Here is a 22,733-nt window from a genome sequence, read left to right on the forward strand (position 1 = left end):
CATTCCCCTCAATGATGGAATTCATGCTTACTTGGATCCAATCTTCATTTCTGTAGGTAGAAGTAAAGGTAGAGTTGTGTTTTTATTTTCACTTCAAGTCAAAAAAAATGTCTTCCTTTAATTTAATTTACTTTTTGGTGAAAGATTGTTGATCTGTTATTGTGGTATCACGGGTGAGCTGAAAACCCCATTATGTGTTCCTTGATAAGTATGACTTCAATACTCTCACCTTTGCACACATGACCTTCCCCTCTTCTGTGCTAATTTAGCACGATGGGTAACAGAATGCACGTGACAAATCCCTTGGCGAAGCTGTGCTCCGATAGTAACATGGGTTTTATTTTAAATTGCAGTGAAAGATGTTTGTGGTCTAAATTTTTCCCATGTCTGGTTGCTCATCTTGATCAGCATTGAAAATGCTTTTTTGCATTAAGGTTCAATCATTTGTTTGACTGTTTCTGATCAACCAAAATGAGGGAAGGCGCTGCATTATTGACATACAGAATTATATTCTTTGTATGCAAGGTATGTTATGAATAAAAGACCGACTGTAAGTGTAAAGAAAAAAAAAATGTGGTTGGTAGGAATTATTTTAGATGGTTTCTCGCTTTCAAAATCATTCCTTGGTAATTAAATAGTGTTAGAAGTCAATTGAGTCTATCAATCAGCATTCCGTGCACAGCAATGAAAATAAACTCATTGTTTAAAATCAAGAGATTCATACTTTCTTGTGTTTTAATTGTATAAATCTAACCCTTCAGATAAATTGGGTGAAAATGTACTCGCCTGTCACACAGAAGAGCTGAACGTTGTATTCCACGTTTTTATTTTCATGCTGCCATCATGTTATATAAATGTGAATTAATTTGACAGAGAATGACTTCAACCAACTATAAATAGATTTGAAAAAGAAGTGTGGCAACTGTGCCGTTTTATTTTCAGTCTGGTTTCAGGAATAGGTTGACAGCTTTTTGATAAATGATTTCATCATTTGCACTTTCCGTTCGCTGTCTAATTAGGTTTTTCAACATTATGTTGCTCTGTGTGTTTTTTGTTAATATAAAAAGGAAAGATGCATGTGTTCACTGTGGGTGATGTGTCAACTTGCTCGTTAGTGCTTTCACAAATCTTTGATAAGGTTGCCGTGGCATAGCAGATGTTGGTTGAGATTCTGTCAGTCCAAAATTAAGAGCTGTTTTGGCCACTGATAAATATTCCAGTAAATAAAGGTTAATATACTCCATTGAGCTCTAATTCGCTAGGTGGGGGGTGGGGAGGAGGGCATGGGATAAAATTCAATGGGATGAAGATCTGAGCAGGTTTATAGGCGATTTCAATCCATTATTATCCGCAGTATGACCCGGCTGAAGTTGAACTTCACCTCCACGAGCTTCCTAAGTCCATATAACTTGAAGTTAAATTGAAGGGATACTGGTATTCGTATGAAATTCCATTGTTTTCTGTTTCAATAGAGTTTGTAGCCCTTTTGATTAAAAAAAAAGAGAACTATTAGTGCTAAAGCAGGAAAGGAATTTCATAGGTAAATGCGAGTCAATTCCATAAAATTATTCTGTGGTGTAATTTCAAAGCAATTAAGACATTCATAGAAACAAGTGTGTAATTGTGCTTATTCTAAAGTTAATGATAAAATTGCTCTTCTATATAAAGTGTACCCGTGGCTCTTTGTGTTCAGTTGGTGCAACTGTCCAGCTCTGTGGAGAATAATTAATGCCTGTGTATTTTTTTAAACAAAACTCTATTGAGGTATTCAGGTCGTGCCATAAATCAGAAATGGAACTCAGTTAACAACAGCGTACAGAGCCGTCAACTAAGTTTACAGTCTTGAAATATTGCTGATAAAAGAGATGCCAAAAAGCTTTTTGTCTTGCGTTCGTCAGGATAGCTTTCAAGAAATTACCAACTGTAACAGGGGAGAACAACAACTTGCACTGCACGAGAAGAGAGTACAAATTGGTTGGCAAGTGGACTCTGATTGGCGGACGTGTTGCCATTGGAGAGTGCAGAATGGAACAGTTAACTGCCCAGCTTTGTTCGAAGTCAAACTGGGCAGTCCGACTCGACATTGCCCCTGGAGGGTGAACCAGGGAATGCTTGTCCCCCAAGCTTTTGTTTAGCTGGAAAAAGTGTAATATGTGGACATATTCCTTCTGTGTGTGAATATAACTGGCCACACAGCGAGCGGAACTGACAATCTTAAATTGGATTTCAGAGTAATTCTTACAAATTGAAATACTGCCTGCACATCTGCTCCCTTCTGAAAAATATATATAGGGAGGGGTACATATAGGCTGGGAAATCCTGCCATAGTTAGATTTGTGGAAGATATTTATCTTTGTTGGTGGTTGGATGACGGGCTGAGCACATGATGAAGCAGTGGGAATTGTGCAAGGAAATAATTTCCATTATATCCCATGCATCATAAAATACATTTTGGGGGAAGAAATGTGATGAATTCCAAGATTATATTGGATCCTTGTTGCATTTGGTCTCCAAGCACTTAACACTTTGTTAAGCACTTTACATTGTTCCGTGCAGAACAGCAATATGTAAATATGCTTAGATTTATTAACAGACTTGCCTTTGAGCTTTTCTGCAAATGTTTTGCATTGGCCAGTGTCTTAGACTTCTGCTGACAAGGCATTATTACACGCCACCATTTGCATTTTCCCTGCACCCATTTAAATTTTTTATTTTTTGATCTTTAATTATTGAGTGCATGTTTATTGTCATTCTCGTTTGTAATCTTTTAGTCAGGGCAGCATGGTGGCACAGTGGTTATCACTGCTGCCTCACAGTGGCTCGCACCGCAGTGGCTAGCACTGCTGCCTCCCGGCGCCGAGGTCCCAGGTTTGATCCCGGCTCTGAGTCACTGTCCGTGTGGAGTTTGCACATTCTCCCTGTGTTTGCATGGGTTTCGCCCCTACAACCTAAAAGATGTGCAGGGTAGGTGGATTGGCCTCGCTAAATTACCCCTTAATTGGAAAAAATGAATTGGGTACTCTAAATTTATATTTTAAAAAGTTACCTTTTAGTCCTTGTCTGGTGATTACCTTTGAAAGTCCCATTTTATATTTGGTTTGAAATCAGTGCCGCAAATGAAATTGGGGCTGCATTTTGATTTCTAAAAAGATCACCATCTCCTGTACAAGTATATCCGAAACTAACTTGCCAATGCTTCAGTTATATTTTTTCTTTTGTTGAACATTTCACTTCAATATTAACACCGCAGAACATATGGTTTACTTTGTACTAAAGTGTTAAGGACCTGAAGCATTGGCTTAGATTTTCGTCTATCCCCGTGACCCCTCATGCATGCGACGCCAAGATCTGCCTGCCACCCATCCCCTGCGGCCTGCTATGCCCTTCATTCCAGACTATGGCACTTAGGTGCCCATTGACCCACAAGCACCGTCTAGAACCAAAGAACCTTGTAGTGTCAGTCAGCTGTGTTTATTAAAAGAAGTTTCAAAAAGCAATTAATTCATAAATTTCTCCCATGTTGAAACAAATGGCCGGAATTCCCCAGCCGTTGCAATTCACTTTTCCCGCCGGCAGTGCACTCCTGCCCGTGGATTTTCCGGCCACGCAGGGTGGCTTCAATGGGAACTCTCATTGACAAGTCGCAGGAGTACAGAATCCCGCCGCCAGTGAATGGCGCATCGCCAAGAAACACGCGACTGAATAATTGAAGAATCCAGCCCAATGACATTCCACTGTCAGCTTTTAGGAGTATTAGTCATCCAGACCCTTTAAAGTATCAACAATAAAAACCACAAATCCTTGAAACCACGTAATGTTGTGCAAACAGACAATGTGAAATTGACAGCAGTGATCTGAGAGCCTGAGCCATCAATCAAACATTGTTTTCTCTGGGGCACAGATGTTTCAACAAGAGTAATCGTTGTCTGGATTCTCAACCAAGCGTACATAATGAGGCTTGTCTGAAAGTTTGTACATCATTAAGCTTGTTGAACCAGCCTTCAAGGGCACTCTCAAAAATCAGACAGCCTGGGATTGAGATCGGGATTCCTGGAATTGGGACAAGCCCCCATTTTTAAAGAGCTTCTGAGTCATCCTGACTCAGTGAAAATCCAGACCATTAACTCTGTTTCTGTTAACTCTGTCCACCGCTTGTGATTCAGTCTCATAGCAGCCTTGGTGTCACATTTGATCCTGAGATGAGCTTCCAACTTCATATTCATACATCCTCACCAAGGACACCTATTTTCTCCTCCTTAACATCAGCTTACTTTGTCCCTGTCTTAGCCTATCTGCTGCTGAAACCCTCATTCATGCCTTTGATACCTATGGACTCGACTATTCCAACACACTCCTGGGGTGGGATTCTTGGCCACCCCCCGGCAATTCTCCGGGCCCCGATGGGCCGAGCGGCCGATGGTTCCTGGCCAGTCCCGCCGGCGTGAAATGGACATGGTCCATCATGGTGGGACCTGGCTTGTAGGCCAGCTACTGAAGTCCTCGGGGGGGGGGGGCGGGTGGATCCGGCCCGGAGGAGGCCCCCCACGGTAGCCTGGCCCGCGATCGGGGCCCACCGATCTGCGGGCGGGCCTGTACCGTGGGAGCACTCCTTCTTTCCAAGACACCCCCTGCGCATGCGCAGGAAACACACCAGCCGGTCTGCGCATGCGTGGACCCACGCCAGTGGTTCTGCGCATGTGCCAACTCGCGCCGGCCCTTCCGCACCCTCCAGCGCTGGCCTAGCCCCCGGAAGTGCGGAGGATTCCTCAACTTCCGGTTAGCCCGACGCCGGAGTGGTTCGCGCCGTTCTTGGCGCCCGGGCATCCCGCCAATTGCAAGAAATTCCCACCCCTGATTGGATTCCCATGTTCTTCATTCCGTAGACTTGAGGCCATGCAAGACCTTGCTGTCTTTTGCCTTACCCTGCAGCAAGTCCCCTTTCCCTTAATTCCTGTGCTCACTGACATATATTGGCTTCTAGTCAAGCAATGTCTGAATTTTAATATTATTGCCTTTGTCCTTCCATTACCTTGACCCTCCTTATATCTCGAATCTCCTCCAGCCCCACAGTCCTCTGAGATATCTGCGCTCCACTAATTCCAGCACTTTAGTGACTGTGTCTTCAGTCACCTGGACGCTAAGCTCTGCAATTCTCTCTCTGCACCTCACTGCTTTTCTACCTTGTTTTTCCTCATTCGAATCAACCTCTTTGAACAAGCTTTTCATCATCTGAATTGACACTTCTGTATGTGGCTCAGTGTAATACTTTGTTGTACAATGTTCCTGTGAAACACCTTGGAACATCTTATTGGGCCGGATCTCCAGCCTCCCAGCTGGGAGACGGGAAGCGGTACCCCGTTCGCTGGTGGAGGAATTCTCTGCTCCCAGTGCTATCAATGGGAATTCCCATTGAAGCCACGCCGGGAAACCCACGGGCGGGGTGGGCTGCAGGTGGGTGGGATCAGAGAATCCCGCCAACAGCGAATGGCCAGATTTGTTCCGGCCATTGTGTTAAAGGCACTACATAAATATAAGTTGTTGTTTCTCTGACAAGAGATGCTGCCTAACCGGGTGTTGTATTTTATATAGCATTTTCTGTTTCTGTTTCACTTCTGTACCTGTGATTGTGGGAATTTCTGATAACCACAGAAAATCCATAGAAGTTGAGAGGCAATTTTGTTTCAACCAGCTGATATAAAAGCAGATATATATATTTTGGGGACTGGATGGTTGATTATAGGGCACGTTCAATTCTATACCAGCTATCCCAATATGTGTTATTTACGTCTTGCTGTTTTTTTTCTATTGTAACCCCTTGCGAATTTGCTGGAGTATTTTGTGAGTTAGGCAAATGAATTGTGTCAGCGTAGACTAGCAGAAATGACACAAGAGAGAAGTGATGCAGAGGAAAGGAAAGGTGGTTCTTTACTTACCAGTAACGAACATGCAACCGCAGACATCCACACATTGTGCTGGATTTTGTCGTGCAAAGGGTGCCTCAATGATGGACCGAGAACCCCGGTCGGAGTTTAGGCCCAGCGCCCAGCTAATTGTGCTGCCATTGGGGGGCTCCCCGTTGCTTTAAAGTAGGAATGCCGTGGTTGGAAACGGGTGTTGTAGCCATCGCCTTGTTGATCGCCCGAAGGCGGATCTTGTTAGGGTGGAGATCAACCTCTCCACCCTGTGCCCTGGCGTGGCGGGGAAACCTGCTGGAACTCTTGACTCTTGAGAAGGTCAAATTTGAACTGAGGGGAAGGATGCAGGGGTTCTACAATTCATGGGTGTTATTCATTATGCACTTTCGAGAATTGGATGACATCGAACATTAGAGGGGGCGGGGAGGCTGGGAGGGTTGGGGGGAGGAGGACTGTGTGTGTTAATGGTGACTATGGATGATTCCTGATTCCTTTTTGTCATTTGTTTATGTTAACATGCGGGCCAATGTCTGGGGGTTTGGTGGGAGGATGGGATCGTTGTTATTGATTTGGGGATTGACGTTACATTCGTTATTGATTATTGTTTATTGTTGGGTGTAAATTTGGGAGAAAATGTGAAAAAGGAGGAGAATAAAAATATTTTAAAAAAATATAAAATAAAGTAGGAATGCCCCCCTCAAAGAGTGGGGGGGGGGGGGGGTGGTGACGCTGCCCGTCGGTCTCAGCAGTGCCGCCGAGTCTGGCATTCCTCCGACGTCCTGCCACAGGTGGCATGTCATCAACACGTAAATGTTTACTCTCACTGGGACATGCAAGTCATATTATCAGAGCGATCAATTATCTGTGCTGTGAAATAAGCAAACACAAAATGAAACACCTTTTCTACTGCAATTCATGATAATTACATTGTTCCAGCTTGCACCTGACTGCAGTTCAAACTGATCAACTATTCATTATCCTGGTCCACAAGTTGATCTTTTTACCTGATCAGATTACTGGAGTCCATATCAATGAAAGCAGTGTGCTCAAGGTGAACACATTGTACAGCTGCTTGATGAACAAAGGCATGGCCCTTGAGTATTTGAGTCAATGGATTGAAGTTCCTGGTTCTAACCAGGTAGAATTAAAACGAAGGGCATGATTTAATGGCCTTGTTAAGCCCGTCTTGGTGACGTGACGAGGCCGTTTAATCTCCTGAGAGGTCTCTCATGAGATTTGTGACACATGGAACGTCTCGCGAGATTTAACAAAATGATGGACCAGGCGTAACAGCACCTGAGGCGGGGGTCTCCCAGGCCATTAGGGGCCCCTGGGTGCTCAAGCTCGGAGTGGGTGGTACCCTGGCACTGCCACCCAGGTACCTGGAACTCCCAGGTGCCCGAGTGGAGCTGGCAGGGGCACTGCCAGGCTGCCAGACTGGGAGTACCAAGGTGCCTGGATGCCAGGTAGCCCATGCCAGGGATCGGGCCCAGGGGTGCCCTGCCCTTAAAAGGTGGAGTGAGGAGGGGGGGTGGGGGGGGGGGGGGGGGGAGTCCGGAGGCCAATGTGAGGTAGCTGAGAGGGGCTCGAAAGCTCGGGCACATTTAAAAAGTTGCCCCAATCGCTTCTTGCACTGAGAAGCTGAGCAGTGCAGGAAGTGAGGCAAGTGTGGCTTCGGTGGGGCGTTCCTCATCGAGGCTAAAAGACACAACAGAGTCCGTTAGCTAGCAGTGTCAGTGCCAAGAAGCAACCGACTAAACGCACCCAAAATGGGACTCTGTGTCCTTCATCTTAAATTGCACCCCAAATCTTCACAACTTTCTTCTTCACTTGAAATTGAGAGCAGCTTTAAGAGCACAATTATAATGTTTGGATGGTTGAATGAGCTTCGCACTGCTCCTTCCTAGAGAGTAGTGCAGTCAACAGCTGCCTTTAACCTGTCTGAACCCGGAGTTGGCAGTGACAGGTGGGCGGAGAGTGGGTTTAGTGTATCAAAGTATAAGAGGGAGGTCATTCAATGCAGGAGTGAATGGTTCCTGGGCTGGGAAAGGGGTTCCCTGGAGGCCATTCAGCCAAGAGCAGAATTGGCTTGCCGTTTCTTCTCTCAAGCACGGAAGCACGGTAGCACAAGTGGATAGCACTGTGGCTTCACAGCGCCAGGGTCCCAGGTTCGATTCCCCGCTGGGTCACTGTCTGTGTGGAGTTTGCACGTTCTCCCCGTGTCTGCGTGGGTTTCCTCCGGTTTCCTCCCACAGTCCAAAGACGTGCAGGTGAAGTGGATTGGCCATGATAAATTGCCCTTAGTGACCAAAAAGGTTAGGAGAGGTTATTGGGTTACGGGGATAGGGTGGAAGTGAGGGCTTAAGTGGGTTGGTGCAGACTCGATGGGCCGAATGGCATCCTTCTGCACTGTATGTTCTATGTTCAATCCAGTTCCCTTTTTAACCTTAGCAAAATGCACATTCCACCACCTGACGGTGATGCGACCGAAACTAGCTAAACTCAAACTAGCTAAACTCAAACTGATAATCCAAACCGACTGGGCATCCAGCACTCTGCCACTGTAGATACTGGCCTGCTTCATTCTGTGAGGTTATCTCCTGAGGCACGGGCCCATTCATTTGTGACTAATCCACAACCCTTCAGCTGAGTCTATTAACTGAATGAACTCTGATGAAAACGGGAGGTCCGATGTTTAGCCGTAAATTTCAAAGAATGATTACTGGGGACAAAGATTTATTTTGCAACAGAAAACTAATTGACGACACATTCTTGTATTATGTATTATTTTACTAGGCTGTGGAATGTGGAGCAGTCGTGCTGTTTAGTCCGTCACATGTAAAAGATTAATTATTTAGTCAGTGTAGTTAGTTCTTTAATATTTGCTGAACCTTAATCTGCTTTTAAGTAACAATTTCCACCATCAGACCAATTGTGTACAGTAGAATGCACTGACTACTGAAGCATATGCACTGATGCACATAATAATATTATATGTCACTTGAGCTTTTAAATGTTCTGCAATGCAATAAATTAAAAAGGCCTGTAATTAAGCTAATAGAATATATTATTCTACAATGAGTGGGACGTGATGATGCAATAAAGACTGAAGAACTCAAGATTAAGTTTTCGTGAGGTTTAACCTCTGGGTGCCAGGTTGGCACGGCCAGGAGTCAGGCCAGGGGTGGGGGGGGGGGGGGGGCCTTGTCAATTGGAAGGGGGATGAGGGGGATTCCCAAGGGCCTGGGCAAGGTTGGGGGGGTAGGAGCCTGAAAGGGGCAGGGGAGATTGGGGCTGCTCCTGAAAAAGGAGCCCTGATCTGCGAACAGCCGTCCCTGCTGCAAGAATGCACTGCCAGAGTGATTCTGGGTGTTGCAGCATCGGAGAAACAACCCGCCAAATGCGCCGGGAAGCGGACTTAGTTTTAAGTCTGCTGAATTGTGCCCCATGGTACTTTTGCGCCCTTGGGGAGTAACAGTTGGTTGACGGTAAGTTGTTGCTCTTTGAAGGAGAGGAACAAAAATTCTTATTGAGGAAGGCAGAGGTCGGAATTCTCCGTTGAGCGTGTGCCCCACTACGGCAGCTGGCGAGGACGGAGAATTTGGCGCTCCGCCAAATCTCCCATTCACTGCAGGGGGACCGGAGAATCCCGTGGCCGGAGGGAGAATCCCGCCGGCGTGAACGGATGGAGAATCCCGCCCAGAGTCTTCAAATAATCTTTGTGACTCACAGTGATGACTGATGTCTGGGTGGGTGGCTGAGCAACTCATTGGATCTGTCCTGATTGTGTCTGCCATTTATTGGGTAGTTTGTGGTGTATTGACCACAGTTTTCTGTTGCTTAATGTTAATGTTAACATATGGGTTAATGTTAACATATGGGATAGATTGAATACGTTTTTTTTCTAACTTTTGGTGAGTAAAATTTCTTCAGTTTGTTTAAAGCCATGGAACCCACGAAACGGGCACGGGCACTAGTGATTCTGGACCCCACAGGGGGCCAGCACAGCGCGGGAGCAGTTCACGCCGCTCCAACCTCACCTCCTGGTGCGCACTGGGGGCAGCACGGTAGACTTGTGGATAGCACAATTGCTTCACAGCTCCAGGGTCCCAGGTTCGATTCTGGCTTGGGTCACTGTCTGTGCGGAGTCTGCACATCCTCCCCGTGTGTGCGTGGGTTTCCTCCGGGTGCTCCGGTTTCCTCCCACAGTCCAAAGATGTGCAGGTTAGGTGGATTGGCCATGATAAATTGCCCTTAGTGTCCAGAATTGCCCTTAGTGTTGGGTGGGGCTACTGGATTATGAGGATCGGGCGGAGGTGTTGACCTTGGGTAGGGTGCTCTTTCCAAGAGCCGGTGCAGACTCGATGGGCCGAATGGCCTCCTTCTGCACTGTAAATTCTATGATATGTTCTATGAAGAAACTGCGATTTAAAATTTCACCTACTTTAACAGAAAAAAACCTCCCACAATACTACTTCCTAACAGGATGGTAACACAATTTGAGCACGTCAGGGATTGCTCTAAAACCTGGGGTCTGGCGTTTGGGATCATAACAAACTGGTGCTTTGAAACTGGAACTGTGTTGCACAGTATCAAAATTCTAATATTTCTGCTTCATTACATCTCAGTTTTGTCCACTAGATGGAGAAACAAATGGTCCTTTGGAAAATGTACTTGTGTTTACATTGACAATGCGACAAGGATTTCTATCATGGCGAAACCTCATTCCTGTACCGGTTTGCCAGGTGATAACCCCGTCTCCGTGGCAGCACTCTCGCCTGCTGAGTCTGAAGGTTCTGAGCTCATGTTCCAAGAGAGAGGGAGAGAGACTTGAGCACACAATTTACGCTGTCACGTCCGTGCGGCACTGAAGGATTTGCTGCACTTGTTAAAAGTGCTAGGTGTGAACCTTCCAGCCCCACGCCGGGCCGGAGAATCGCCGCAACTGCACTATGCCGCCCCAACGCCGGCACGAGATTCTCCGAGGTGCGGAGAATTGGCGCCATTTGCGCCGGCGCGTTTGGCGCGGCGCCGGTCGCGGGCCGCTGTACGAGGCCAAGCCGCCGATTCTCCAGCCCGGATTGGCTGAGCTGCTGTGCGGAAAAAGCAGAATCCTGCCGGTGCCATCCACACATGGTCACTGCCGGCGGGAACTCTGCGCGAAGGGTCGGGGAGCGGCCTGTGGAGGGGGCCTCCGATGGCGTCTGGCCCGCCATCGGGGACCACCAATCGGCGGCTGGTCTCTTTCCCCCCCCCCCCCCCCCCCCCACCCCCAGGCCTACTTTGTTGCACGTCTGGCCCCAGAACCCCCACGCCTTGTTGCGTCGGGGCCGGCGCGTTCCGTAAAGCCACTGTGCATGCGCAGGTTGGCGCGTCGCCACTGCGCATGCGCGGGTTGGTGCTGCCCCCAGTGCGCACCAGGTGGTGAGGTTGGAGCGGCGTGAACTGCTCCCGCGCTGTGCTGGCCCCCTGTGGGGTCCAGAATCACTAGTGCCCGTGCCCGTTTCGTGCCATCATGAAACGCGACGGAAAATCGCGCTCCCGGTCTTTTAGGTGAGGCATTAACCGAGACCTCATCCAACCTCTCAAGTAGATGTAAACGATACTGTGCCATTGATTAAAGAAGTGCAAAGGTGTTCTCCCTGGCGCCCTGTAACGTCCCGTGATATCACTATTAAATCACTAAAAACAGGTCACCTGGCCACTATCCCGCTGGTGTTTATGGGCTCTCGCTGTTACGTAATATAATTCTACAGCCTGTAAAATGCTTGTGGGAAGTACCACATCAGCGCAAGTTAATTGGTTCTTGGATATATGACTGCAAATGGAGGCTTTTTCATTTGTATTGGTTGCTCCATTTTATTTTTCCCTCGGCTTTGAAACTTTGAATCATTATCCACGCTGTTTTCACGCAAGTGATACACTCCCAATGAACCATTTGAGCGAAAGATAATTATCTCCAAGTCCATGAAAGCTTTAGTGAGAACATAAGTGGAAAGAGCACGAGTGGAGTTCTTGCCAATGGAAAACGTATATTCTAATCAGTGATTTTTTATTTTTTGGGGGAAATATTTTTATTAAAATGTTTTATCATTTTTAATACAAAAGCACAGAATAACAATTAAACAGTAAGAGTCCCCTCCCGCAACTCCCTCTTCATTTAATGAAATTAAAATCGCTTATTGTCACAAGTAGGCTTCAATGAAGTTACTGTGAAAAGCCCCTAGTCGCCACATTCCGGCGCCTGTTCGGGGAGGCTGACAACAGTAAACGTGTTTAGCTACTAAATCCCCCCCCACCCACCCTAACCCCCTCCCCACAACAGCTAACAGTGACAAGCTCTTTTTAAAAAATATATTTTTTTTATTCTCCTTTTTCACATTTTCTCCCAAATTTACACCCAACAATAAACAATAATTAGTATTGAATGCAATGTCAATCCCCATGTCAATAACAATGATCCCGTCCTCCCACCAAACCCCAGACATTAGCCCGCATGTTAACATAAATAAATTACAAAAAAGAATCAGGAACCACCCCTAGTCACCATTAACACATACAGTCCCCCCTCCACTAGTCACCATTAACACATACAGTCCCCCCCTCCCCCCAACCCTCCCAACCGCACCCCCCCCCCAATGTTCGATGCAATCCAATTCTCGAAAGTGCATAATGAATAACGCCCATGAATTGTAGAACCCTTCCATCCTTCTGCTCAGTTCAAATTTGACCTTTTCAAGCATCAAGAATTCCAACAGGTCCCCCCCGCCACGCCAGGGCACAGGGTGGAGAGGTTGATCTCCACCCTAACAGGATCCGCCTTCGGGCGATCAATGAGGCGAAGGCTCCAACACCCGTTTCCAATCCTGGCTGATCCGACACCCCGAATATGGCCTCCCGAGGGCCCGGGTCCAGTTACACGTGCACCACTTTAGAGATTGCCTTAAAAACCTCCTTCCAGTAATCCTCCAGCTTTGGACAGAACCAAAACATATGAATGTGGTTCACGGCCCACCCGCCTCCCGCAATGTTCACAAACATCTTCTACCCCTTCAAAGAGCCGGCTCAACCTCACCCTTGTAAGGTGCACTCTATACACCATCTTCAGCTGTATCAGCCCCAACCTCGCACATGAGGTGGAAGTGTTCACCCTCCGGAGCACCTCACACCAGAACTCCTTCTCCATACCCTCTACAGTGACCAGCTCTTTAACGTACACTATAAACGGCCGCCAACTGCGGTAAAATCCGTCCCACTGACCCTCTCACGGTAAATTTAACCTTCTCGAGGTGTAAAAACCCCATCAAGTCACCCAGCCATTCCAAAGCACTTGGCAGTGTAATCGATCTCCAGCCCATGAGGATCTGTCTTCTTGCCACCATAGAGGACATGTGGCCCCGCCCATGTCCGGAGTTCCAGCACAACCGAAACCCCCCAAATCGCCGCCAATGGGCAAGGCTCCAACCCAATGTCTAGGATTGCCGACACAGTATCAACAAAGGACCTCCAGAAGGTCTCCAGCTTTGAGCACGACCAGAACATGTGCGCGTGATATGCCGGGGCCCCCAGACACCAATCGCACTTATCATCCACCCCTTCAAAAAACAACTCATTCTAGCCTTCGTAAGGTGTGCTCGGAACACCGCTTTCAGCTGGATGAGACTGAGCCTTGCACAGGACAAGATCGACTTCACCCTCCTTAGCGCCTCACTCCAAACCTCCTCCTCCGAAAGTGGACCCAACCCCTCCGTCCACTTTGCCTTCACACCCTCAACAGAGCCCATCTCCTCCCCCATCATCCGCTGGAATATACCCAACATGCTGGCCATCTCCGAACCAGAGCAGGGTAAGATCAAGGTAGAAAGCTGCTTCATCGGAAAGGCTTAAGAGTACTTTTTGACCCAGCTACGCACCTGAAGATACCTGAACCCATCTGCATCTGTGAGCCCATATTTTTCTTTCAGTTCCCCTTAGCTAGCGAACCGACCTTCTAAAAATAAATCTCCCACTTTCTCTAAACCTTCATCCTTCCGTTCCCTAAATTTCAGATCCGACCTAGCAGGTTGGAATAACTGATTCACACAGACAGGGGTCAGCCTAGAAGGAGCCCTCAAGTTAAAATGATGGTGGAGTTGTCTCCAAATTTTTAACGTAGATACTTCTACCAAATTAGATGTGTTTCGGTAACGGAGCTGATTCCAGCACCTCTAGGCCTGCTCCCCTCACAGACTCTGTTTCCACCTGAACCCAAAGCTCATCCGAATCTCCAAACCACTCCAGCACCTTTTCAGCATCAGCTGCCCAATAATAGTGTTGAAAGTTTGGCAAGACCAAGCCCCCCAATTGTCTCTCCCTCTGGAGTGACGTCCTCCTGATCCTTGGGCCCTCACCCGCCCAAATAAACCCAGTCACCAGACGGTCAATCTCTCTGAAAAAACACCCTGGGTAAGAATATCGGAAAGCACTGGAATAAAAACAAAAACCTCGGCAAGATGTTCAATTTAACTGATTGCATTCGGCCCGCCAGCGATAGTGGGAGACCGTCCCATCTTTGCAAGTCCCCTTTGACCTTTGCCTCCAGATTTGTAGAATTCAACCTCCGGAATTTCCCCTGGTCCCTTGCTATCTGGACACCCAATTACCGAAAATTACTTCCAGCTAGCCGGAACGGCAGTCCCCTAAGCCTCCCCCTGCCCCCTCCTTTTCCCCACCTCATCAACTCAACCACAAAGTATTCACCCTTTCCTATATTTATCTTGTACCCAGAAAAGGCCCCAAAACGCTGCAAGTTTCCCATAATGTTATCTGTTGAAGCGAAGCATCTGGATCCCTCACTAAGCTGTTAGCGTACTACGAGACCTCTAACTATTCCTCCCCATGTAGTCGAGGATCTCGTGTTCTTTTTATTTAAACGTTTGAAAGCATTTTTTCTTAAAAGAGCAGCATGATCATTTTAATAATGTAAATAAAATTATTGTGAGTTAAGAATAGAATATGGGACATGCACATAGCATTCCTTTGACTGGCTCACTGCAAATACAACCAGCAAGTGGAATGTCCAACTTGGTTTCCAAGGGCTGGTTTAGCTCAGTTGTCTAGACCGCTGGTTTGTGACGCAGAATAAGGCCAGCAGCGTGGGATCAATTCCCGTACCGGCTTACCAAACAGGCGCTGGAATGTGGCGACTATGGGCTTTTTACAGTAACTTTATCCTTGTGACAATAAAAGGTTATTATTATTATTAAAGGGCTGGAAATGGATTGAAGGAAGGACTGCAGAATGAAAGAAGGACTTGAGACGCAGTGGGGTAGCATCCTTGCCTCTGAGCCATAAGCAGCGTGTTCGAATCTCACCCCAGAGCTCGATAGCCAAGGAAGGTGCGTTGATAATGCGGCCAAACAGGTTGAGTGTCAACCTGCAATTCCTTCCAAAAGGCCAACGACCTGGCAGCAAGAGCAGGAGAGACACTTGAGACCAGCACCGCTTGATGTGCAGTGATGCCCCTCCAGCTTACAAGCCTCTGTCGACAGGCTGAAATGAAATGAAATGAAAATCGCTTATTGTCACAAGTAGGCTTCAAATGAAGTTACTGTGAAAAGCCCCTAGTCGGCACATTCCAGCGCCTGTTCGGGGAGGCTGGTACGGGAATTGAACCGTGCTGCTGGCCTGCCTTGGCCTGCTTTAAAAGCCAGCTCTTTAGCCCTGTGCTAAACCAGCCCCTATTTTGAACCAACGAGATTTAATGTATTGCTTGCAACCATTTTCCCCCCTGATATTAGCAATTTGGTTACGTTAGCTGTTCACATGACTCGTTATTTTCATTTTCTCTTTGAGGTGCTAACAACAGAGGGGGGAATAAGACTTTGGTCGATGATATCAGTGACTGTAGCTTTTGTGGACACACTGAACTGGATACGTGTACCTGGCTTCAATATTTCCCAGGCAGGGTTATTGAGCCGGAATAAAAATAAACCAACAGTTTTTTAAAAATCATTTTGAGGAAACAATTTTTTGGTTCAAAAGGCCGGTGTAACGCTGCCCGAGCTTCACTTTGTAATGCAGTGGGAGTGTGAGAAGAAAATGTCACGGATGTCGAATCTGACGTGTGTTTTGGTAGCTGGAAAGGAAGTTAGGTGTTCCGGAGGGTTAATGGAGTCCAGCCTTTGGACAGCTCCAGACTGTGATGCTTGTCCAGTGTGTTTTGTCATTCAGACTGTGTGCTCAACCATGGTCGCTGGAGCAATGACGGCGAACCTGCCGTCTCGGGGCATTCAATTCCCCCAGCTGCAGGGCGCAATTGAATGCATTGTTGCATTATTATTGAGGCGCTTTTGATTTTCGAGAGGAGAGTTTGTTCATTATACCATGTCAGGTTTAAAGGGATGAGGATGTTTTACTTCTTGCACTTCGATTTCAAAAGAACGCCTCTAACCCCTGTTGTTGTGGGCAGGCTTATGTTAAATGCTGATGCTCGAGCAAAGGAAAACAGGTAGATTATCTGGGAGGTAACGCGTTCTGGACCCGCAGCTGTCAACCATCCATGCACATTGAGTGGGGGAAAAAAAATATTTGTGCCAGAATTATTTGCAAGATCACACATCTGACAGTCATTGGACAATGTAACTGGCAGCCTATTTAAATACGATTATAACCAGGTGGTTGTTGCACTCGGTAGCAATCTATTCTTGAGAAGCTGTGCCTCCTTAGAGATGTGTTCAGTTGTGCCACAGCTAAATGCCAATTTTATTTTTAAAATGTGACAATCTTTGGTTTGAGGGAGGAACATGCGCAGTTGGCTGACAGATATTGAGAGCAGAACGGGCGTTCCCTCATTCCCCGTAGCCTTCCTGTTCTGCAAAGTAGCGACAGAAACGAGTGCTAAAAAAATGAAATAGTGAAGGAGGATTAAATATGTACGCCAGAGATTTTAATCACAGGCTCGCACGTTGTCTCTTCTTTCTAATGCCAGCCGCGTGCGATGTGGAGGAATGCCATTAAACGAGGGCTTTGAAGGTCATTGCATGCCACAATGTCAAAGTGATTTATCAAGAATAATGGCATTTCTCTTTCACAGCTTGGCTTATCTGTACAATAAGTGTTGCTAATATGAGCATTAGATTTAGTGGGGTTTGCCCCCCCCCCCCCTCTTCTCTTTCCATTCTTAGCACACTGGGCTAAATAGCTGGCTTTTAAAGCAGACCAAGGCAAGCCAGCAGCGCGGGTTCAATTCCCGTACCAGCCTCCCCGAACAGGTGCCGGAATGTGGCGACGAGGGGCTTTTCACAGTAACTTCATTTGAAGTCTACTTGTGACAATAAGCGATTTTCATTTCATTTCAAGAGAAATGATAGTGGCAAGTCATGAATTTCCTCACCTTTTGGCAAAGCATGCCCGAGAGCCACGTGTCAGAGATGGGCGGCGTGCAATTGTGTTCATCATTTTCCCGGTATTATTGAGTTTTACTGTTGTAATTTAAAAAGAAAATCAGTGAGCTTATGTAAAATGTCTGAAGCACTTAATTTGATGTACAGCAATTCATAAGAAAGATTACGTTAAAGCTGTTTAATTGAAATGTTGACAGCAAAATAATAATGCCAGCGTGGCTCCAATTATCTGCCAACATTAATTTTAAAGTTGGCACTCAAAAAAGAAATGTATAATATTCATGAAAGATGATCACTTGCTTTAATATGTATGTGATTGAATTTTGATATAATGAATGTTCCGTGTGGAATGCAACACTCCTGATATACAGCTTGAAATACCTGTCATCTTCTCGACGATCGGGCTTGAGGTCATAGTATCAGAATAAGGGTTGCTCATTTCAGACTGAGATATGGAGGCATTCCTTGGTTCGGAATGCTACGAATCATTGTAATCCTTTATTCCGGAGTGCTGAGGATGTTCATTGTTCAGTATACTCAAGATTGAGATCATTAAAGTTTACATGAATTATAAGGACATTATGTTTTGGCACGGTGGGCAGTATTTTCTGGTTCCGCCCAACCCCGGGACCAGAGGTTGCTGTCTGAGGTCAACGAACCTTTGGCTTGTCCGTCATATTTATCACCCCCCCCCGCCCCCCCCTTGACAATACCTGCGCTGGGCGCGGGACTGGAGGATTTTAGGCCTGTGCCTTTAAATTTAGGGTAAATGAAGGGAGTCATGTGACCAGTTCTGACCTCTGCCTGACACTATGGCCAAAACATTTCAACAACCCCACATCCTGCCGGCTATATTCATGGCCCTGCCAAAGTCAATGAACCTTTGAATGGCTCGACGCATCCGTTGTGGGGTGACCTGCCGTGGTGGAGCCGGACAATACGATGCAAGTCTCGGTGGTTGAAATTGAAATGAAAATCGCTTATTGTCACAAGTAGGCTTCAATGAAGTTACTGTGAAAAGTTCCGAGTCGCCATATTCCGGCGCCTGTTCGGGGAGGCTGGTACGGGGATTGTACCGTGCTGCTTACCTGCCTTGGTCTGCTTTAAAAGCCAGCTATTTAGCCCAGTGTGCTAAACCAGCCTCTGGTTTGACCGTTAGAGATAAAAGGAAGGTTTTTATTGCTTTTTTGGGAAGAAGATGCAAGGCACAGGAAATTCTCCGTTCTCCGGCATGTTCTGGGAATGGGAGGTGCCGGCTAATCAAATAATCCGGTTAACCGAGATGAAAGGTGGTCTCCGCATCTTCGTCCAATGAGAAAGGCAGGATGATCACATATGCCTTGACATTTTGAGGGGTGCAAGAACGCATGAATCAAGTGAGTGGTCCCGAGGGAAGATGGGAGGCTGATAGTGGAGTGAGATTAGGCCGCTACTATCTGTCACTGGCAAGTTCGACCTCTCCAATAAAAGACCAGACCCAACTCAAGAATTCTGATTAATGGAGGATTCTGGTTGCCAGCATGCCGGATAACAGAAATTTGGCTCTATTTATGCTTGGAGGCAATTGTAGTAGCCTCTGAATTTACCACGTGTAGACTCTGAGTCTCCCAAATCCCAGAAAGGTGTTGTCGGGTTGTAAACAGTCGTGTTGTAAATTATCCATTTATTTCTAAGAATGATCTATTTGCATCCAAAAATGAAGGGGGTTGAGGTCAAGGATGGCTAATTATTTTTTCTACCTAAGTACAAGGCTAACGCATTTCATGTTGCCGTGGGGCAGGGGGCAGAGGAACCCCATTTTATTGCGCTCAGGCTACGGGCTTCCGTACAAGGGTGAATATCACAGACAGATAGCAGATGTTCTGTGTAATCAGCAGAGGGAAAAGACTGCTTGGTTTTGTGAGCTACCACAATCAGATGTGGGAGGGAGATGGTCTCTATCGCCACTTGACCTTTGGACATTGGGAGAATGAATGAATAAGATGGGAAGTAGAGTTGAGGTAAAACAAAATCAACCACGTTATTGCAGAATGGTGGATCAGGCTCAATGTGCCCTATGATCTAACCCCTCCTCCTATTTCTTGTGTCTTTATGCTTGATGAGTATTATACGTGTGTTAAGCTTTGCAGCTTTCGGAACCTTTCTGTACAACTTTGTCTCACTGTTGATCATACTGTTGGGCATCTCAATAGAATTTTTGTCCTTGCCCTTTATAGGGAAGTGTTTTGGGGGTTCTTAATACAATGATTGAACTGCTAAAATTTAATATAAGTTGAGAAAAGTTTGTTTCACATGTTCAATGCTTGCCGCAACCTGGATTTTACAGATGAAGGGTAGGCATTTTTTTCTGTTTCGCTGAGAAACTCCTTCACTGTGGAATAATGTGTATTGCATGGTAGGCTAAGCATTATTAGTATGAGGAGGAATCCGAGAAAAATAATTGTGCTAGTACATACTGTACTTTGGCAACTGCTCTGGTATTACGCAACTTTTATTTTGGCTCATGTTATCTGGCTTTTGATAACTTACTTCAGAGGAATTTATCCACTAATTATTGATTATTGATATATAAACAGTCACAATGAATGCACAAAGTTAATGAATAGCCTTCCATATTATTGAAAAAGGGACCAAACTTGGGATATCCTTTTGAAATTTGGCATTCTTTCGTCTGCCCTGATGAGTGCAAGAAGAAAAACTTTGACAGCCCGTCTCTTTTTTTCAGCAATACTCTTGTTCTGTAAAAAACGTTGCCATTCCCCAACTTTCAGTTACTCCAGTGTAGTCTGATACTGAGGTGCAACAGCAAGCGCACTGGAAGATTTCCAGTATCTCAACTGGCCACATGAACCTAAGCTGTTGGGTATTGGGATAATGTGCATCTTCACTTTCCAGTTGCACATTTTTTCCCCTCTCCCTACCCCAGTTTCCACTTCTCACCCAACTAAGAACATGAAAACGAAATTGATGAGGAAAGCTTTGCTCAGTCACCCAGAGGAACACATTGTTCAGTGATTCCAGGATTTTGTCACATTGGCAACTATCCAGAATTCCACTTGAGATACTGCTCACCTTGTTGGCGAGGAACCCATGATTGTAGCCCCAAATTTAACTTCGGTTATTTTTCAAATGGGCATCCCTTGTCCCACTGTCAGTTTATCGTGGGTTTCCATTTTCTGTGTTTGAGAATCGCCTTCTGGTTACCTTCACTCCAGGCTGTTGCAAGACCCGTTCCTCACAGCTGTGGATCAGTTCTGAGCTTTCCCTCGCCACCGGCATTGGTTAGCACTGCTACCTCACAGTGCCCGGGACTCGGGTTCATTGGGCGACTGCCTGCATCGAGTTTGCACGTTCTCCCCATGTCTGCGTGGGTTTTCTCTGGGTGCTCCGGTTTCCTCCCACAGTCCAAAGATGTGAGGTTAGGTAGATGCTAAATTGTATAAATTGATAAAAAGTTGGGTGCTCTTTCCAAGGGCCGTTGCCGACTCAATGGCCGAATGGCCTCCTTCTGCACTGTAAATTCTATGATTCTATGTGCAGGTTAGATTGTTGCTAACTTTTGGTTGGTTCAATTGGCTCTGTTTTATAACCTTTGCTCTCGAGTCACCAGGTATCTTTATGATACCGCCACGAGGTTCAAGTCGAAGTAATGATCAATAACTCAACACACCAATTAGTAAGATTCAAATCAAAGCACATTTATTATACACAGTAATCGCTACTCATGCACAAATTCTACATCTAAGCTACTTCTACAACTAACAGGCCTATACTTAACTTCGGACTGGCCCACCAGGTCAGGGGAACAAATGGCCTTTCATTCGGAATCTGAAACTGCGGGATTCAAAGCCGGTATGGACTGGTAGCTAGGAGCGCCTATCTCGTAGCGAGCGTCGACTTGAGACTTACTTCAGGGATGTGGCAGCTTGGACCGTTCACTCTCAGGGGTTGCTTCGCGTTGCTGAGTGACCCGGTCAAGGAGAACGATTTGAACTTGGGGCTTAACTTTATAGTCCCCAGGGGCTTCCCGCCTTTCGGGGCGGACCCTGTACCTGGTTTTAGGTGATTGGACTTTGTTCCAATCGCTTGGTTCGATTTCTCCAATACTGGAGCGGTTCCCTGATCGATGGGCGGTCTTGAGGTGTTTGTTAACCTCTTTAGTGTTGGCTCCTGCTGGCGCCGGGGAGTCTGGTTTAGCTTTGTTTGCCCTAAATGTTGCGATTGTTCCCGGGGATTGTTCATTAGTATGTAGATGGCTGCTACATTATTATGCTGATGGCCGCTGGTATCGATGCTGTCTGAGCTTTTGCAGAGTTAAATACACAGCAAACCTGCACCTGCTGGTTTCTGCCTGCGTTGGCTGAATTTCCCTTCAGCCTTTGCTGTTCGCCATTTTAAATCGGGAGTTGGCCAACTCAGGTGGCTACAAGATGGATTGGCCATGCTAAATTGACCTTTCGTGTCCGAAGATGTGTAGGTTAGGTGGAGATACAGGGATAGGGCGGGAGATTGGGCCTAGGTCAGGTGCTATTTCAGAGGGTCAGTGCAGATGCACTGTACTGAATGGCCTCCTTTTGCACTGTATGTGTGGATATTATCCTCATGGATCTTTCTTTTCAAGGTGTGGTTTGAATGTAGCAGGAACAGAGTTTGGATGTGTGATTTCCCTGACTGGTACTTTATTGTTTTACCTATGTAGACATTGCTGTCAAGGTCAATTAATTTGGTTAGAGATCTGGGATCTTTTAACAATTAGCATAGTATTCAATACCAGTTATCTATTTTGTAGTTCTAAGTTTCGTTTGATTGTGAGCTTGCATTTATTCATCTATTATTTAGAATCTAAATTACAGATTAGATTTAAATGTGCTCCTCCTTACCAAATATTATGTACACGTGTGCTTTCCTTGTTTATGTCTTTACTACTGTCGATTAATCTATTTTATTACCTGGTATACAATATCGAAACGTAGCAGCACTCCCTGTCCCTCGGCAGCAAGACCTGGACAACACTCGAGCCGAGTCAGATAAGCGGCAAGTCCCACCAAGCCTCCTTTAGTAGCACCTTCTGTATCCATGATCGCTACAACCTAGCAGGGCAAGGGAAGCAAGCACATGGGAACACCACTACCTGCAAGTTCCCATTCAAATCACACTCCATTCTGATTGGGAAATATATCGGCCGTTCATTCACTGTCACTCGGTCAAAATCCTGGAACTCCCTCCCGAACAGCACTATGGTGTACCTACACCTCATGGACTGCAGCGGTTCAAGAAGGCAGCTCACCACCACCTTCTCGAGGGCAATTAGGAATGGGCAGTTAATGTTGGACAGTAACACCAACATCCCACGAATAAATAAAACAAATATAGCAATAGAATGTGGGAATAATCATCAGCGTTACAGACATTTTACCTTTTTAAATATGCTAAG

The 22,733-nt window shown here is 46.2% G+C and overlaps 1 protein-coding gene across 1 annotated transcript in view; it reads left to right on the top strand.

Annotated features, from left to right (window-relative positions):
* The window catches only part of nrxn3a (neurexin 3a), a 2,368,971-nt gene that overhangs the window by 55,294 nt on the left and 2,290,944 nt on the right, over positions 1-22,733 (top strand). The gene's annotated exons all lie outside the window — the stretch shown is intronic.

Source organism: Scyliorhinus torazame, chromosome 2 (genome assembly GCF_047496885.1).
Source record: "Scyliorhinus torazame isolate Kashiwa2021f chromosome 2, sScyTor2.1, whole genome shotgun sequence".
Taxonomy (NCBI): Eukaryota; Metazoa; Chordata; class Chondrichthyes; order Carcharhiniformes; family Scyliorhinidae; genus Scyliorhinus; species Scyliorhinus torazame.